Genomic DNA, 16358 nt, shown 5'->3' with positions numbered 1-16358 from the left:
TGCACTCAGAAGGCAGGGACCCCGTTACAGTCAGAACAGTTCAAGTAGCTCCGAGCCTTGGGGCCCCTGCGGGAAGCCACCAGGGCACACTTTGAGCTGGCACGTTGCCAGGGTGCAGATCACGTTTTAAACAAGCTCCTTTACAATCCACGCTCCCCGAGACTCCCCAGACCATTCTTATTGTTGATGGGGACACAGGGCTGCCCGAGAACATTTCAGTTGTAACCCCCAAGCAAAAACGTTCAGCTGATCCCCTGAGCTGGAGGTCACCTCAGGTCAGGCTCTGCGCTGACCCTGCTGCCGTGGCCAGGCCCCTCGGCACAGCAGAGCTGAGGGCTCCTGCAAACCAGGGGTTTCAAGGGCAGTTTTGCAGCTGGGGCTTGCAGGACACAGGTGGTCTGCAGACAGTGCGGGGCCCTCGAGGGAGGCAAAGCCCGTAAGGTCCACAGGCAGGGGTTGGGCACTGGCCACTTACCGCTACAGCAGCTCCAGGCCCAGAGAGCCGGACCCTGCTGCAGGCAGCGCCAGGGAGGGCTGCTTTGAGGCCCACCTGGCCGCCTCTTCAGGAGGCTGTGATCCTGTCCTGCTGCAGACACTTGGGGGTGGGGACAGGCCACGGCCCCTCCAGAGGGAACGGCTCCCCCTGCCCTGGAGAGGCGCGAGGAGGGGTGAGTCGCCAGGGAGCAGGCAGGGCTCCTGGAGGAAGGCTGCTGGGTGGCCCCTCCCACCTTGTCACGTCCCTCACCATCAGGCTGGAGGGTGACCCTCAGGCCCACACCCGGTCGCTGGTGGCCTCTGCAGACTCATGGCTCCACCCTGCCACCCCACCTCCCTGTACCTCTGGGCCTTTGCCCAGGCCAGGGGACCAAGCTCCCCCAGGTCCCAGCTCTATGCCCTCAGAAAGTCCCTCCCTCCAGGGCTCAGTGTCCCTGTAGTGGAGGGGGCCTTCCTGGGGCGGTTGGTGCCTCGATCGGGGACTCTGTCCTGTGGCCTGCCCACTCGGGCCTCCGGTGGTTTCCCCTCCTGCCCTGCCCTGCCCTGAACCTTCCAGATGCCCCCTCCTGGCCCAGCGGGCCCTCCCTGCAGACTTGATGGTCTGGTTGGCTCCCAGGCTCCTGGAGGCAGGGCTCACACTGCGGGTCCCCTGCCCACTCCCTCCCCCGCCTGGACGCGCAGGCTCTTGGTGAGGTGCCCAAAGCCGCGGGTGCCCTTCCCAAGCCCTTGCCCTCGGTTATCTCGCCTGTCTGCACGGCACCTGGAGGCCAGGGGACAGCTGCTCCTTGTACAGGTGAGAAGTGGGGCTCGGAACCCCGGGCGCACGGCCAGCTCCTCCTCCTTAGCCGGTGGGCTTGGAGGACTGAGGACACTGGGCCAAGGGCTCAGGTGGCTCTGCCAACTCTGAAAGGGTGACTTTGGGACGAGGCCTCTGCGGAGCTACGAGAGGCCATGTTTCCTTTGGCCTAGAGGAGCCTGACCCAGGGCTTGGCCACCTCTGCTGGTCCACCACCCTGGCCCAGAGCTAGGCTACCAGCCAAAGCAGGAGGAGCCGGGCTGGCCCCGGACCGGCTCCAGCGGGTCTATCATCCACGTCAGAAAGAGGGAGTGTCCTCAGGGATCTGGGGGCCACCCTCTGGAAGAAGAGCTGGATGTGCAGCCCATGGGTGAGAGGGACTCAGGGTCTCTACGGACGGGTCCTGCAGCAGCCAGAGACCCATGCCCACGACACCTGCCCGGGAGCCCTCCAGCTGTTCCTCATGGCTGAAGGGAGCAGTGTCTGCTAACGTCCCCATTCTGAAGGACACCTGTGGTGCTTAAAGGGGTAGTGCAGCTTGGGAGCCTGGACATAGTGCTGGGCACACAGGGGTCGCTTATTTGTAAAAAGCCCTCGGAAGAGCTCAGGGGAGAGAGAGCGGCACTTACGGCCAGGTGCACGGAGTCTGGGTGAGGAGGCAGGGCCTGGGGCGCCAGAGGCCTGGGGCAGCAGAGGTCTTGGGGAGACAGAGGTCCTGGGGAGACAGAGGCCTGGGGAGGCAGAGGCCTGGGGTGGCAGAGGCCACAGCCAGGGCAGGCGTTCCGGTCCTCAGGGGCTCTGCTGTGGTCCCTGGGGCTGGAAGCAGCTCCCACCCACTGCCTGGCCCTTCTGAGGCCTGGTCAGCGTCCTGGTGCTGGCTGCCCTGCAGTGCTTGGCTTGGCCCCGGGGCCGACACTGCCCGCCGGCCTGGCCCTGCCCATGCTGACCCTGAGTTGCCTTCTTGGCCCCCAGCCCCTCTCTTCCAGTGGCCACAGGGTGCCCCGATGAACTGGTAGACTTACCAGGGTGGCATGGGGCCCGTCTCTGAGTTTGACCTGGCTGGAGCCATGGCCCAGCCGGCCAGAGGGGGTCGATCTGGACTCTGGCCAAACGAGGAGGCCACTCACCTCGAATCCCACAGAAATGGCAGCCTCTGGGGCCTGACTTCCAGGACCCCTGTGCAGGCCGGAGCAGCCCTGCCGCCTGCAGCCCCTCCCCGCCTACACAGCAAAATGCAAGGTCTCCCCCAGCCCTGCCTCGGCCCTGCCTTGGCCCTGCCGCAGGAGCAGCGGGCTCGCCTGTCCCAGCTCAGCCCTGGTTCCTGCAAGTGACCCAGAAGCCCCTCCAGGCCCAACCCCACGTGCCTGGATCCTGGCTCAGGGAAGCTCTGTTCTCCCACTGACTTCACAGAGTTGGGAAAGGACTTGAGGGCTGTGGAGGGAGGCCTGGCTGGGGCCTGCAAAGCCTGCTTCCTGCAGGGAATCCCATTTCCACTCCCAGATGAAAAGCTGACCCAGTCCTTGAACAAAGGAGCCCTCCTCCCCCTAGTCTTGGTCTGATCTTAACCAGCTCTGTCTGGAGCCTTTCCAGCACAAGCCCATTCATGAATGAGCACAGGGAGGGGGAGGGGGAGGGGGAGGGGGAGGGGGAGGGGAGGAGGAGGAGGAGGAGGAGGAGGAGGAGGAGGAGGAGGAGGAGGAGGAGGAGGAGGATGTCCTTTACCTTCAAACCATTTCCCTGGTCCAAGAACAGCCGCCCGGCTGGCCTCCCAGGGCTCCCGGCCCAGTCTCAGCGAGAGCCCTTCACATCCTCCGTGTCCCGTTTTATAGACAGAAACAGGGCCCAGAAAGGTCAGTCAGTTTGACAGGACACACAGCAGGATTCAACCCCAGGACTCGCCGGGGCAGAGGGGCCTGGTGACTCACTGTGGGACGGCTGAGCCCTTTTTGGAATCAGCATTTATTTTACTCTTCCGTCTTCTTCTGGGTTTTGTTTTTCCAAATCAAAACCAGTTGTTGTTTTCGATCTGGTCGGGCCTGGTAGGCCTGCCCCACGGCTGGAGCCGAGGCCCCTCGGAATAAGTGGAAATGTTTACACAATACTTGTCAGACGCTGCAGCAGGAGATAAATCTTATAGAATAACGCTTAAAAGACGAAATGAATCTGTGTGGGCAGCTGGGTCTAACCCCAGAATCGGTTCCAGCCCTTTTAAAAACAGGAAACATTTCCCCTCTTTATTCATATTTGTTTGTCTCCATTTTTTTTTCTTGCACAATTTTTCCAGACCTGGATTTCTGCACAGCTGCTAGCAGGCCAGGGAGTCTGCGTACCTCAGTTCCCCAAGAGCCACCGGGGCTCACGGCCATCCCCGCCCAGGCGGTCACCACAGCCAGGCCGGGCTGGGGAGTGTCATCCACATGCCTTGTGGCTCCCTGGGTCCCCACCCTGGGATTCCAGGGGGACCCTCTGTACTATGTCGCAGGCCATTCTGGCCGCCTGGGCCCCCGTCCCCTTCCTGACAGGGACCTGGACGCAGACCTGGACCCGAGGCCCTGAAGCTGAACGTTGACCCTGCCCCAGGTTTAGACCCCGTGGCGTCATATGGGAATCCTGGGAGGACACCTTACAGCAGGGTCCCTGAGCCCAGGAGGACGCTCTGCGTTCCCCTGAGCCGAGGTCTTCGGACAGTGGGGGTCCAGCCATAACACCTCGGCCCCCTGAGTGTCAAGAGCAGCCGTGATGTGGCCCAGCGCAGCTTCTCCAGAGCACGGCTCCTGCTGTCCCACCTGCTGGCACCGCAGACACCAAGAGCACGGGGAGGGAGAGCAAGGGAGCCGTCAACCGCGTGTCCACTCCTGGGGACGAGCTCGGAAGAGGCCGTGTATTAGGGTCTCCAGTCACGATCCAGTCACTCTACAGAGGCCCTACCCCGCGTCCACCTTGCACGGGGCGGACACCTGCCCACCGGGGCTGGCCGTGGGCAAGACGGACCATGCGATTGCCAAAGAGACCAGAGCAGGACAGAGTAGAAAAGTGACAAAGGACACTCCTGAGGTATCACCATGGAGGGAGCCGGCTCCGCTCCCCATGGGGTGGCCACAGGGCAGGGCGGCGTGGGCAGGGTGGCCACTGCAGAGCCCACCTGGGGCAGTGCGACCAGGAGCTGGGCCAGAGATAAAGGTGTCACCCACTGAGGTGGGTTCTCACTGAGCGGGGAGGAGTGGTTCTCACTAAAGTCAGGAGAGCGCAGAGGACGCCCAGAAGCCCCAAGGTCCAGGCCCCCTCGAGAGGCAGTTTGGGGGAGCCCAGCCCAAGCTTGCTGAGGAGACCCTGCATCATGGCTGTGGAACTGGCCTGGGGACCCACACCGGGCTCTGGCCCAGTTTGGGAAGAGAGAATGTTCTGGGAAAGCTGAAGGGGGGCATCCCGGAGGCAAGGAGCAGAGTGTGACCCCCAGACCAGGGCAGCGGAACCACAGGGCCCTGGGCTGGGAGCACAGATCTAGGGAGATGGCCCAGGAGGTTCCGGATCACCCTCTGCAGTCTCCACCCTCTGCAGACAGAGCTCAGTGAGGTCGGCCTCTCAGCTGACGAAGTGCCCACACAAGCCCCTGCCTGTCACGTGACCTACCAGCATAAGTGCGGGGGCCACTCTCTTCCCCATGTCCCTCATGTGGTGGACGGAGGGCAGTGTCCCACCGCCCAGGAGCAGTCAGCGGAAATTGGGAAACAGGGTAACTTTTTCCAAATGTTCCATCAAACCCAGGCGCGGCCCGCAGCGGGGTGTTTGGCCTTCCGAAGTCACAAACTGCAGAGGGGGCTCATGGGGTCCTGCGTGTCCACACAGAGAGCCCGTGGCCCTTGACCCTTCCTTACTGTGGTGTTGGCCTTGGGGACCCACCTGGAGGGACGAGCTGCCCTCAACTAGGTGGCGCCTGTGGGAGACCAGAGGGCGAATGGGCGTTTGTTCCCCACACTCCCTGCCTAAAGGGCCACCCGGGGGGCTGTGTCCTGTCCTGCCCAGCTGCCCCTCCCAGTGACCTCCTGTGCCACCGGAAGCTCCCTATTCTCGGCCTCCAAACTTCCACTTGAAGTCTGGGGACATGAGTCTCAGGCCACAATAGAAACCAGGACCAGGGCATGAGGTCACAGTCAGGCCAGCCCAGTGGTGTTGACAGACACAGTCAGTCGGGGAGGGTCACCGTGCCCCAGAACCCTGGGAGGTGGGTTCAGATGTGAGAACGGCCAGGGCCATCAGGGCTGCCCAGTGCCACACCCTCTGCCGGCCACTGGTGGGCAGGTACTGCTGCTGCCGTCACAGAAAGCGGCCAGAGGCCCAGTGAAGTGGCCACTTGGCTAGAGCGGCCCTGCTGGTGCCCACCACCCCGGGGCGCTGTCCTGGGTTCGGCTGCAGGCCACGCGGCTCCTCTGACTCTCTGGTATCCCCCGTCTCATTTCTGTCTCTGACCAGTAACAATTCCCAGGGAACCGGCTTCCAGCCCTGGGAGGGGACAGCAGATTCCCATGACCTCCTTTTCTCCCGTGTGAGTACTGCCCCCGGGACCCACCTGGACGGGGTGGCCTTCTTCCCACAGCACTCCCCAACGGACACCGCACCCATCTCCCGCCAGATGGCCACGGAGACAGGCTCTGCCCCTAGAGTGGCAGGGCAGGTGGAGCCGGCCACGTAGGCAGGCTGTTTTCCCCAGAGACACCGCCCAATCTCGCAGTCTGAGTGACTTGGGAAGGACAGTCCCCCAGGGAGCCACAGAGTCCACCACCCAGCACCTGAGTGACTCATCTCTTTCCAGAAGCTTCTGGTAGCCTCTGCTCCTGACCCCAAGGAGGCCCACTGACAAGTACACTAGGGACGGCGGAGCAGACCCTCTGTGTGTGCAGCGCCAGAGACGGGTTTTTGCTGTAGGATATTCACAGCCCCAAAGTGTTCCCCACAAATTATCTTTTATTCACAAAGCAGAAGACAGTGGCTTTTCAGGGGAGAAGGATGATCAGTGATCAAACTGGCATCCACAGGGGGCTGAGCCTGCACCCTGACAGGACACGAGGAGACGCGTCACTTCTGCGCTGTCCCTACCCAAGCAGGCCACCCACATCTCAGCTGAGACAAGCCAAACTGAGGGACGCTGGACGGAGTAACTGGCCCATATTCTTCAAAAATGTCAGCAGCACAGATTCTTCCAAGGGAGGAGCAGAGGCGCAGGGCCGCTGAGTCCTGGGATCTGGCCCGACTGTAGAGGGGACGGACAGCTGGCTGGACCACGGGCAGCTGCTGGGCTCGAGTGTGAGCCAGAGCAGATGTGACCTGGAAGTGGAAGGGCTGTAGCAGAGCCGTGGCCCCATTCACTTCCTGTGTGACCTAAGAGCACCCAGGTCCCCGAGTTTCTCCAGCCCCTCAGTCAGTCCCCAGGCCCCGACTTCCTCTCAGGAACAGGAATGGTCTTTGTCATCGGGGCACCCGAGGCTGCTGGCCAGGGAGCGGCCTGGCCTCCCGTGGGGCCTGCGGCTGTTCCTGGAGCTGACTGGCACTGCCCTGGGGACCAGCCGACAGTCGCCTCCTGCCAACGGCTTCCTGGCTGGGGCCTGGGCGGGCAGCTCCGGCTTCTCCTCCCGTGTGTCTAAGTGGGGGCCTGGCCTCTGCTCCCACCCACTCTTAGCTGTCCTTGGCCCACCTGCCATCTGGGGGTGATTCACCACCCGCCAGTCACCTCATTCAACAAGAGACCCGAGGGAGGCCAGGCTGCAGGCTGGTCCTGGGAGGGACGGGGCCACTGGGCTTGGGCACAGCTGGGCTTGGGCACATCCCCCACTGGGTCACAATGGCACCCCGGGGACAGGACCCCAAAGCCACCAGCACGAAGCTGCACATGCCAGGAGCCCAGTGCAGGCTGGGTCAGGAGCCACACCGTCCACCCCACAGCTCAGATGGCCCTCCTCAGGGGGCCACAGTGCCCACGGGCAGCGGTGTCCTCCCCTTCCTCTTCCGTCTTCAGGACAGACTCCAGGAAACCCTCTTCTCTCTTTATTGGGGGGAGGGGCCTCTGCACCAGGCTGCTCCGCCAGGCGTTTCCCTTCCCAGGTGTCCATCCGGTGTGAGCCACGGGCACGGTGGGCAACGTGGTGACCCCGTGTCCTTACCCACGGCCCCTTGCCCCCTCCTGCAGGGACTGCCCATGGCTGCTCCGGGTGGCTCTGGGATGGGGACCTGCAGAGTGTAAGGCCCCGCTCCTGCCCAAGGCCGGCAAAGCTGAGGCTGAGCTGGCCCTGCAGAGCTGGCCCTGGGTCAGGTGCCCTGGTCAGCTCAAAAGGGCCCTTCTCTGAGCCCTTGAACCATGAATTTTTTACCCTATTGTTTTATTAAATAAATAATGAATGAAATAAAGCTCATGGATTAACATAAATCATCACATTTTACATGAATCTGTTATCACCTGGTTGGTGGCTATTTAAGGCACCGTCTCGGGCACAGTGGGGACAAGAACACACAGACCCTCGCGGTTGCTGTGGGGTCTGTCCTGGACCTGTTGGCCCAGGCCCAGCTCCTGCTACTCCAGCCCCAGGCTGCCCCAGGGCCCTGGCTGTGGCTGCCAACGCTCCCAGGTCCTGGTCCCAGGCCAGCCTGGCCCCAGGCCGGCCTCACTCTTCCTGCCTCTGGGCAGAAGGAGGCTGTGCCAGGCCAGCAGCCCTGCGCTGCTCTAACACTCGAGCCCCAGTCTCAGGGCTGAGGCAGTGACGATCTGCCCCTGCTCCTTCTCCAGGCCCGCTGCAGGGGAGCAGGGCAGCTCTGCCCACAGTGGACACCCCGCCTGGTCCAGGACAGTTCATCCCCACCACCTCCAAGGCCATCAGGGCTCGCAAGAGCCACAAACTCTAGCCCGGGAGCTGACACAGGTCTCTTGGGCTCAGGAGGGTCACTGCTGTGTGTGGGGCCACGGCCCGGCCAGGATGGGATGGCAAGGGCAGGTCACCAGGGCTCTAAAGGACAGCCAGGAATGTCCAGTGCCCGCAGTCGGGGACTGAGCCCCTCCTGCTCGCTGGGGCCGGGCGGGGCCTGGTGGACTCAGATTCCGACCACCAAGGGAGCAGGCGGGCAGCGGGCGCCCTAGCGGTCTTGATATTGAACGGCACCGAGGGGTCTGCGGAGGAGGCAGGACTAGGGAGACCCGCAGCAGACGCAGGGCCACTGAGGTGTTCTGGAAAGCGCCCGCAGGGCTGGCATTTAAGACAGGGCCTGCAGCGTGACTGGGTGCCCTCGGGGTGAAGAGAGGGGCAGACTTCTTAGGAGGGCAGGGCCCTGCCAGTGCCCTGGGGCTCAGGAAATGTCCTCTTTCCAGCACTGTGAGAAGGCCAGTGTGGCCAGGGCAGAGTTAGCAGGGTGAGGAGAAGCCGGAAGCTCTGGCCAGGCCCTCCACAGCCTGCAGGCAGGTTTCTGAACCTGGCCAAGGTTCAAGCCACCGAGGGCGGGGGCCGTCTTCAGAGGCAGTGGTGATGTGGCTTGGACAGTGCCCTCTGGTGGCACTGTGGGGAATGGCACCCTTCTGTGCCTGACCACCTGGGCGTGGTTCTGACCTTATGTGATCCTGACACTGTCCGTCCCATGGATGCCAGGTGGGCACAGCTCATGAGCCAGACTCCCCGCAAAGGCAGCCCCAAAGCCTCCATCCTGCAGGAGACATTTGAGACGGCCACCACCAACCACATTCCCCAGGAGGACTGAGGGGACAGGACGACACTGTGTGGACAGGGCAACACTGTGCGGAGCAGACCCAGACATCAAAAGATCAGCCAGCCTGGGTTTGGCCTGCGGGGTGTCCTGGAGGTTGGCAAGGGCAGGGCGGATCCTGACTACCTTCCCCGACTTGGCGCCATCTCCGACCTCAGCCCCGGCTGTGCGCCTGTGAGGTTCCCTGGACAGGTGACGGCCTCCCAAAGTCCCCCTCCTCACAGAGGGGCGATAAGCCCGACAGCCAGACAAAGGGGTCCAGGGGCTGCAGCGAGTCCTCCCTCGCACACGGTGGCCGGCCTTGCAGGAGGCTGCGGGAGCCTGTCCAAGCCCCGGCAAGTCACAGGTCACGCCCTGCAGCTCCCCAAGGCACAGCCTTCGAGAGAGCCTCTTCTTCACTTCAAACAAGGGGAGTTGAGCCTGCTGGACTTTTCTGGAAAGAAAGCAGAGGGGATTTCGTGCAAACCCCAGCTCCGTCGCTGACTGGCCCAGGGACACCCAGTCCCGCCCCCTCCAGCCCTCAGTCTCCTGAGAAGGACCCTCGGGTGGGGGGAGAACCCGCTGTCCTTCTCCCCTGCTCCAGACCCAACGGGAATTCCCCCGGAGAAGCCTCGCTCTGAGCCCAGGTGTAAGTCCTGATTTTCTGGTGGAATCAGATAAAGCGAAAGACGCTGGGTGGCAGGCCCGTGGGCGTGTTGGCGCAGAGCCTGCCCCTGCCCCGTGGGAGGAAGCCCGCGAGTCCCGGCTGGAGGGCCCGGCAGCCAGGACCGCCCCCCGCATGCCGGGCGCCGTGACACCAGGTCTGACAGGAGGACAACCCAGCAGCGCCTGCGGGAGAAGCGGTGGTCAGGAGGGGGGTCAGGAGGACGGGAGACCGGGCCTTTGCCTGGGCCAGGGTGTGGAGCTTCCTAGTCGGGTTGTTTGGCCGACGTGGCCGCCCCCTGGACCTCTTAGAAGAGAGACAAGGACAGCAGGGAGATGGGAAGCACCTGGATGGGCCGGCTCCATGGATCCGCGGCTTCTGGGAAGCGCGGCCTCGGGCGAACCCAGCCTCCACCTGAGGAGCCCCACCGCAGCCACCTGGGTCAGCGGGCTGCCGCCAGCCGTCCTGGCCCTCACTCCCGGAACTGGGCTTACGGTGCCCGACGTGAAAGGGCCTTGGCGGGTGTGGTGAAGGCCAGGGCCCCGCAGTGGGCAGGGCAGCCTGCTGTCCAGGAGGCCGCCTGAGTCCCAGTCTTCTAGTGGACAGCCTTTCCCGCCGTGGCCAGAGGAGCTGTGTGTGGGAGGAAGCGTCCGGGAGGCCGGGCCACTGGCCCTGCTGCACCTTGACCTCCGACCCTGGGGACTGGCTTCCCTGAGCTCCTCCCGTGCCCGAGGCCACCCTCATCCCCAGGACCTGCAGCCCTGATTGTACCATGAGGAAACAGAACAACAGACTCGCCGCGAGGGCCTGAGCAGGACAAGACCCAGGGCCGCCGGAGCCGCCTGGCTCAGAGCGCTGGCTCACAGGTAAGGTGGGCGACGGCCGCCTCTCAGGGTGGGTGGGCTGGGCGAGAGTGCTCCAGCCACATAAAACCACTGTAAGATCAGCCCTGGGCTCCCTGGGCCAGATACACCCCCACCTGGCTCCGTCATGATGAGTAGATGGCCAGGAGGATGTCAGCAGAACTGGGGGCCAGGGCTGATAGCTGTGTGACCTTAGGCCAGTCACTGCACCTCTCTGGAAAGGGTGCAACAACAGCTTGGGGTCGCAGGGCCCTCCAGGGCACCTGCAGCACTGACCTTGAGGAGCAAGTGGGCTGACGGGCTGCTTCCCCAACCAGGGGCCTGCTGTCTAGGTCCCACCGCCTGCCCTGGCCCCAAGGAGAGAGGAGTGGGCTCCCCTGCTATGAACCCTGGCTCTCGGTCCCCTCTTGGCTGGGCGGGTTCCTGGAAACGCCTGGGGCTTGGAGCACCCCTGTCCTGGGAGAGCCATGTCCCTGTGCACACCTGGCCTGGCCCTAAAGTTCTGCACTCCCGCCTGGTGGGCCCCCAGCTGGAGTCTGACCCCGGGCTTGCTGCTCCTTGGAAGGGACACACCGGAGCTTCCAGATGCTGGGCAGGTGGGATGGTAGGGGACCCAGCGGTCCCTGGGCGACCCCCAGTCCGGGGAGGGATTATGCCTTGGCCTGGTCGTTCTCAGGCTTTGCGGGCAGCAGGGGGGGGACATGAGGTACCCGTTAATGTGTGTTCTGTGAGGAGATGGTTCCAGCCCTGCCCGGGACGCATGGTTAGAAACAGTGTCTGCGGACGTCACCGGGCTGAGGCGAGGTGGTTCTGGAGTCGGGTGGGCCCTGATTCAGTGATGTCCGCACAAGGAGAGAGTTGGACAGGGCTGTGGGATGAGGGAGGCAGAGGCTGGAGTGACGTGTCCCCAGGCCAGGAAGACTGACGATGGCTGGCCGCACCAGAGGCCAGAAGAGAAAAGCTGGGGTCCTCCCCTAGAGCTTACCCTGTGTCAGATGTGTGGCCTCTGGAACTGTGAGCAGGTGGCTTCCTGCTGTTCTGAGCCTCCTCGTTTGACTCAGGCACCTTGACCTGGGCCGTCGCACTGCCCAGCGGTCAAGGAAACAGTGTGTGAGCAGGTGTCCCCAGCACGTCCACACCCAAGACTGGTGTGCGCTCAGTCTCCCTCCTTGTGCTGCCGTGGTCAAGCTGTCCTTTTGTGCAGTGACGGTGGACAGAGCTGGTCATGGAAATTTGTCTGGTCCTCGGTTAGTTCTCAAAAGACTTCTGGGTTTTTATGAAATTCACGTGGGCTTTGGAGTCATGAGAGCTGAGTTCTGGGGCAGGTTCTGTCTCGAGTGCCTTGCGATGCGGTGGAGATGCCCTGGGACCTTCTGTCGTACTGAGGTTCAGGGTGAGGTGGCCCCTGGCCTGTTGTCCAGCGTATCTAGGCCAGTTCGGCCCCCTCCCTCCCTCCCTCCCTCCCTCCCTCGAGTCTGTTCTGAGCACAGGCTGAGCGCCCCAGCTGTCCGGTCTCTCTGGGCAAAGATACTATAAATGAGGAACCAGGAAGCCAAGTCCTCCCATTTGTGCTCCACATGCCGAGACTTGCTTCTGAGACCTGGCCTGGCCTCTCCCAGCAGTCCTGGGCTGGGAGGGACACCTGTGGTTGTCCAGGATAGAAACCCAAGCCAGAGGAGCTGCAGCCAGCCTGGCTGCTCCGTGGGGATCTCCCCAGCAGTGGGAAAAGGATGCAGGCAGCCAGGCTCGTCGGGCCCCCGTGGTAGGAGATAGGGACAGCACCGCCACCTGACAGCCTGCTCTCCCTGCAGGGCTGCTCATCGGCCCACCCTGGTCCCCTGCCTGCCTTTGGGCCTGTTGCAGTGGCCGGGGGCAGGAGTCCTAAGAGTCACCCATGCACTCAGAGGGGGCAAAGGCTGGGAAGTCGAGCAGGTAGGCCCAGCTCCCTGCCATGGCTTAGGAGTAGCTTGGGGTGGACCAGCCATTGCTCTAGTCGGGGAGGAGAGGGGGACGAATGTGCCCAGAGTCCCCGTGGGAACCTCCCAGTGCAGTCGAGAGGCACTGGGGTGTCTCAGCCCCAGGAACAGCGGGAGTGAGAGCCCATAAGGAGAACCGAGGCTCCGCACTCGGTCCCCGGTCCCCAGGGGAAAGGACGAGCCCCAACCCTGGCACATCTCAGGCTGCCCATTTTGCTGGTTCCAAGGGAGTAAACCAGCCTCCCTTTGGCCCAGATTTTGGACCAACTCCTCTGAACTCCCTGCAAAAGCTTCCGAGCTCGGGTTGAGACTGCTCCGTGCGGCGAGGACGGGGCTCTGGGGTCAAGTGGATGGCGAGGGCCTCGCCTGGGCGACGGGGTTCTCGCTCATGAGCAGGGACTGCCTGGCCCTGCAAGACCTGGGGAGCCGCACAGGCCAGGCCAGCCGGTCACACTCCGCAGAAAGCCACAGGAGGCCCTTCCCAGCAAGGCTGCCGGGGATAGAGCACACTGCCGGGTGACCGTTCTCTGGCAGTGGCCCTTTAGAAGGGGTCAGGACAGACGCGTCTCCGTGTCACCCAATCTCCACACTCACAATACTGAGCCCAGGAGCCATCAGGAAGGAAGAGAGCCACTCTGAGCCTCAGAGACCAACACTGCGCCTGTTGGGGACTCATAGGACCAGTGAGATCAGAGGAGGCACTAACCCTGCCTGGGGCGACCAGGGAAGGCTCCTGGAGGAGGTGGTGTCGGAGCCAGGATCTACACGCGAGAAGCAGGCGTTTGTTCATCTGGTTAAAGGCAACTAACCCTGTGTGGTGGCCGTGCCTGTGATCCCAGTGACGCAGGAGGCTGAGGCAGGAGCATTGCAAGTTCAAGGACAGCCTCAGCGACTTAGAAGGATCCTGTCCTGTCTCAAACTAGAAATCGAGATAGTCTGGGAAGGTCACTCAGTGGTAGAGTGCCCCTGGGTTCCATCCCCAGAACCAAAAACCCAAACCAAACCTAACCCAAAACAAACCGCAGACTCCAGGCATCTCCTCGGGTCTCAAATGCCACCAGGTTCTGGGGAAACAGGCACGGGAGGGCTCCCTGGGCAGGGTGAGGAGAATGGGAAGGACAGTCCTTCACCCCTCCCTGGACAGTGCAGGCCGGGCCACACCTGAGGGTCACAAAGCAGCAGCACACACACAGCCACAGTTACCCGCAGTCACATGCTCACGGTGCTGCCAACCTGGCTGCCGAGGGCTTGGCCCAGGCCTGGGGAGCCGCTGACAGGGGAAGCACCCTCCGCCCAAGCAGCAGAGGGGCACGGGCACCCGGCAGGGGTGGGCCTGGACGTGGTGCTGACTGACAGGCTGACAGGAAGGCCGGGGGCCAGGATTCCATTCCCAAGAAGGTCCAGAGGGGAAAGCCAGGCCAGGATGCAGACAGAGGGGCGCGGGCGGCAGTGTGCTCTGGGGCAGCGGCTCCTGGGCAGGGATGGGAATGTTTGAAGATGTTCTGAGCCAGACAGAGGTGGGGTGGCAGGGCATCACCAAGGTGCCAACTCGCACTGAATCACACACTTTTTTTTAGTGACAGAACAAGAGAAAGACACGTACGCACTTAGGAACGGGATGCAGGCGCTCCGAGCCACCTGCACTGTCCACTAAGGTGGTCGCCTGCCCCTCAAGTGCTGTCCCAGGAGTGTCTGTGGGCAGGTCAGGCCCCCCGGCTCCTGGCCCCCCGCTCCTGCCAGTGTGGCAGTGAGAATGGCGACGCAGGGAAGCGGAGTCGAGGGGACGTCCCCAGATGTGTCGATCTCAGTCAGGGCTTTGGGGCAGTGCAGGCCACGGCCACCAGCTTGCAGCCTCAGCCTCGTGACCGTGACCAGGGCGAGCCTTGGGAGCCAGAGAAAGAGGATGTGGGAAAGTTCCTCCCGCCCCAGGGAAGCTGGCATCAGTGGTCTCAAATGACACCCGTCCCAGCCAGGAGCACAGGCCTCTGCCAGGGACAAGCGCTTTCTGGGAGAGGGTAAATGTCGGCCCTGCTGGGAGCCGTGAGAAATGGACTCAGGTTTTGTTCAGTGTCTGGTTTTTAAAAACCACAAGAAACCAGCAAGCTCTTCCTGACCAAGCACACCTGTCAGTCACACAGGGCGACAGGACAAGGCACCAGCTCCTCTCCACACCTCCGACGCCCCCTGTGCCAGGGGTCCCCTCAGCCCTCATGACTCCTGATCCCTGAACACCACCCAAGGCGGACCGTCCCTGTCCTACAGGCGGGAGTCGGTGCTCACAGCTGGGTGGGACCCGCAGGCGGAGGCAGGCGGGGCAGGTCTGGCTGCACTGAGTAGAGGCCCTCCTCGGGGTCTGTCCAGGGCAGTGGGGCCCAGCCTGGCCGTCTGCCGGTCTACTTCAGGAGGACGCTAGGGGGGGGGGGGCAGGGCGGCAGGGTCCTCCAGGGTCCTCCAGGTCTAACAAGCTCCCTGCCCCGCCCTCGCCGCTGGCTGAGGGAGGGAACTCGAGACACTGCACACAGGAAGGCAGCCGCTCTCACTGGGGCACGGCAAGCTCGGGTGGGGGCCCCACAAGTGGACGGGGTGCCCTCATGGGGAAGGCAGAGGTTCTGGGCAGGCAGGGAGGTGGCATCTGGGAGGAGACCCTCCTGGGAGCCTCGAGGGGAGGAGCAGCCCAAGAGGCTGAGGGGTGGGGACGGGCAGGTCAGGCTGGACACGGCTGTGTGGGGCTGGTCACCCGCTGCACCACACTGGAGCTTGTACAGGGCTTGCTTTGTCCCCTGGGGCCCAGCCCCAGCACCGTCCATGCCTGGGGCCCCCTATGGTCAGAGCGGGTGGTGCCCTCCCAGGCCAGGAGTCACCTGAGATCTCAGAGGTGGGCTGCAGGCAGTCTCCAGTGCCACCCAGCAAGTCCTGTCCCCTGCGCTGCTGATGGCTGGGCCCCCACCTGGTGGCGGCTAGGGCAGGCCCCTCCTGGCCACCTGCACTCCACCCACCGTGTGCCAGGTGTCCTCGGGCAGCCCCCCAGGCAAGTGTCTTCAGAACTGTTTATTGCCAAAGGTGGCCTTCACGCTGGGCTTGTGGGCGGTGGCTCGGGCTTCTTTCCCTCGATGGCTCCCCCCGACCCTCAGGCCCTTCACGGGTCCTCCTCTGTCCTCCTGAGGTGGCCGCTCCTGCTGTTCCGCCATGCAGGAGGCATGGTGTACGGTCATACAAGCAAAGCCTTGTGCTAGTGTCTACTGAGGGCAGAGACCCTGCCAGCACATAGTAGGTACTCAGTCAACACCCGGTGGCCCTAACAGATGAGCCAGCTGTAAAGTCCTGGCTTTTGTGACTGGTGCAGTGTTCAGGCATTTGCTGTCTCCTGGCGCCCCCTGGTGGTCTCTGTGCACCTGTAGCACCAGCCCTTCGGCAGCATGTGTCCCCTGCCCTGGGGCCCAGCCTGGAGGGTAGTGGCCAAGGTGTGCCCAGCCCATGGGGTGGCAGCTCTTGGTGTCATGGAGCCTGGCTGCTGGACGACCAGGTGAAGTGGAGGGCTGACACACAGCCAGCTTCTCAGTGTTAGTGACGCATATAACTGTTGCTGAACAGCCAACGTTATACTGGACACACTGCCCCCCGCCCCCACGCCATTTCCATCTACCAGGCTGGCAACAGTGGAGGGGGGACACGCACAGCAAGTCTGCGCACAGGACGGGATGCAGGTTTTCAATAAGCAAGAGCTGCCCTGAGGACCGGGGCTCCTGTTCACCAGGGCAGGTGACACTGAAGAGGCACTGCCCTGCCACAGAGCCAGCAGGGCCTCTGCTGTCTATGCAACGCCACCTCCCTGGGACAGGGAACTC

At 63.2% G+C, this 16358-nt stretch overlaps 1 long non-coding RNA gene across 1 annotated transcript; it reads left to right on the top strand.

Annotated features, from left to right (window-relative positions):
• Nucleotides 1-803: 803 nt before the first annotated feature.
• Nucleotides 804-7709, top strand: LOC125613112. The gene is made up of 2 exons (XR_007343608.1): nt 804-1288; nt 3576-7709. It is a non-coding gene; the product is annotated as an uncharacterized LOC125613112 (long non-coding RNA).
• The last annotated feature ends 8649 nt before the right edge of the window (nt 7710-16358 follow it).

Source organism: Marmota marmota, unplaced genomic scaffold, assembly GCF_001458135.2.
Source record: "Marmota marmota marmota unplaced genomic scaffold, marMar, whole genome shotgun sequence".
In the NCBI taxonomy this organism is placed as follows: Eukaryota; Metazoa; Chordata; class Mammalia; order Rodentia; family Sciuridae; genus Marmota; species Marmota marmota.
Note: the sequence above shows the minus strand (reverse complement) of the source record. Positions and strands in the feature narration are given on the sequence as shown.